Raw genomic sequence first — 2,500 nt, 5'->3', positions numbered from 1 at the left:
CACAGACACACACACGCACACACACACACACACGCAGGGCTTCCAGTCTCAGTGGGAACACACACTCTCTGTCTGAGGGCCGTGCGGATCAGGGTGCGAGGTTGCCGATGGCGACCGGTCCGCCCGGCCACTGAAAGGGCTCCTTTGTGCGTGAGACGGGAATGCTGGTCCGTCAGGAACGCCGGGATCCAGGGGAATACGTGAGCAGCTCTCTCCTCGCGCTTCAGGGAAAACCGGCTTTGAGCTGAACTTCCCAGAAACTCGGACCAGGGAAAGTTAGCACTTAGGGAAAACCCTGAGTCTGCTGTGAGGTGATGCTGAAGTTGGGAAGCGCAGGCTGAATTTTCATGCCTGTTGTAACCTACATAGTGAAGACATGGGTTTCAGCTGCTGGGTTTAAACTCTTCCAGATAATGTCAGACTGTGTATGTGTCTGCATTTTGGCTTCAGAACTGGGGTTCAGAGTTCAGGGTTCAGAACTGGGGTTCAGAGTTCAGGGTTCAGAACTGGGGTTCAGAGTTCAGGGTTGAGAACTGGGGTTCAGAGTTCAGGGTTCAGAACTGGGGTTCAGAGTTCAGGGTTGAGAACTGGGGTTCAGAGTTCAGGGTTCGGAACTGGGGTTCAGAGTTCAGGGTTCAGAACTGGGGTTCAGAGTTCAGGGTTCAGAACTGGGTTCAGGTTCAGGGTTCAGAACTGGGTTCAGAGTTCAGGTTCAGAACTGGGGTTCAGAGTTCAGGGTTGAGAACTGGGGTTCAGAGTTCAGGGTTCGGAACTGGGGTTCAGAGTTCAGGGTTCAGAACTGGGGTTCAGAGTTCAGGGTTCAGAACTGGGGTTCAGGGTTCAGAACTGGGGTTCAGAGTTCAGGGTTCAGAGTTCAGGGTTCTGACATACAGATGTGCGCCTGATTATAGGAACAGCATCAGCACGGAGTTCATAGTAGCAGGATAATCCAGAGTGTTATGGCCTCCGCTGCATGTCTGTAATAATTATAATTATAATTATAATTACCATCACAGATGTAGGCCTATGATCAGAAAGCATAATGAGGACAGCAGGCCATTCAGCTCATCTTGCTCAGGTGATTTACCTGCAGCCTAGAGCGACCAGCAGTGCGTCACACCTGGACCATAACCCCCTGAGGGCCTGTGCCTCCCTCGCTCTGTGTGAGATGCATCCTGACAGAGATACAGGTGTACAGGTGTGATATGAGACTATAAGAGGAAAGGGTGACCTGCTTGCTCACTGTTTATGAATGATTCCAGTCAGAGTTCAATGAAGAGAGGCTGCTGTGTGTGCTCTGACCCAGGCTATGGGTCTGTAAGAGGCGACAGGGCGTGGTCCAGGACCCAGGCTATGGGTCTGTAAGAGGCGACAGGACGTGGTCCAGGACCCAGGCTATGGGTCTGTAAGAGGCGGCAGGGCGTGGTCCTGATTGTGTGTGTGACAAACATTGGGCTGTCTCTTCTGGTCACAGAGTTATTTTGCCTCCAGCTTCTTCTTCTGGGGCAGTTTACTGGCCCTCTGCCCCCTGTCTGGGCTTGATTTAGTTACCTGCCCCCGGGTCTCAGGAGGAGAGAGACCCAGCAATCCAGTCTGTGTGTGCAGGTTTCTCTATGCCTCACAACACTGCCACCCTGTGGCCAGACCTGGTCACTGCACACAAAAGTGTGCGTCTGCTTAATCCACCATACAGACCGGTGTCAGCAGAAAGGCTGTCGATGGAGGGTTCGGTGTGTCTGGCTGTTTGTGCCTCAGCTGCGTTTTGGACACCCTTTCCCCAGAAGAAGAGAGAAAAGCGTGCTGTTTGTTTACGCACTGCTGTGTAGTCTTGTATCAGCCCGCTGTCAGGCAGTATCTTAATGGGATCTGGAAATAAATCCGACAGAAAGGGAAGAATCGTCAGCCGATGTTTCCGTCTGACAGTATCGCAAGGTTGTCTCCGCTCTTGTCAGTGAGCAGTCGGGCGTATCTCTCATACTGGCCCACAATGCACTGCTCTCAGCACACCCAGAGTAACAGGGACAGGGGAAGCCGCAAGGCTGGGGGCTCCGGCCGTCCCATAATGCAACGGGGGTGGACAGGGTTATGTTCACGTATCCAGGTGTTCTACTTCAGATTGTGTGTGCTTTTATCTTACTGCTTGGGAGGATCGAGGCGAGCCTGACCCATCATCATCATCATCATCATTACCCTCATCGTCATCGTTGCTGCTGTGTGGCGTATCTGGGTAAGGCGCTGTTCAGCGTGAGCCAGAGCAGTAAAATGGCAGCTGTATTGAGAGATGCCTGCTTGGTCCCCGCGAGTGAAGGATGAACCCCTGAGTCCAGGTTCCCCTTTGTGGGGCTGTCTGATCATGTCCCCCCTCCCTCACTGGGAAACGCTCCGGCCTCCTGGCTCTGAGTAATGCAGCAGTGGCAGGTGAAACCTGTAGGACATAGTGGAATATGGCAGAGCCCATACAGGAGAGGCTATTTTTGCTGAAATGGGGGCCATTTTGGCT

At 53.0% G+C, this 2,500-nt stretch overlaps 1 protein-coding gene across 6 annotated transcripts in view; it reads left to right on the top strand.

The window, feature by feature from the left end:
- The window catches only part of schip1 (schwannomin interacting protein 1), a 247,376-nt gene that overhangs the window by 230,147 nt on the left and 14,729 nt on the right, over positions 1–2,500 (top strand). The gene's annotated exons all lie outside the window — the stretch shown is intronic.

This window comes from Anguilla rostrata, chromosome 12, assembly GCF_018555375.3.
Source record: "Anguilla rostrata isolate EN2019 chromosome 12, ASM1855537v3, whole genome shotgun sequence".
Taxonomy (NCBI): Eukaryota; Metazoa; Chordata; class Actinopteri; order Anguilliformes; family Anguillidae; genus Anguilla; species Anguilla rostrata.
The sequence above is the reverse complement of the archived record's forward strand: the minus strand, read 5'-3'. Positions and strand labels throughout refer to the sequence as shown.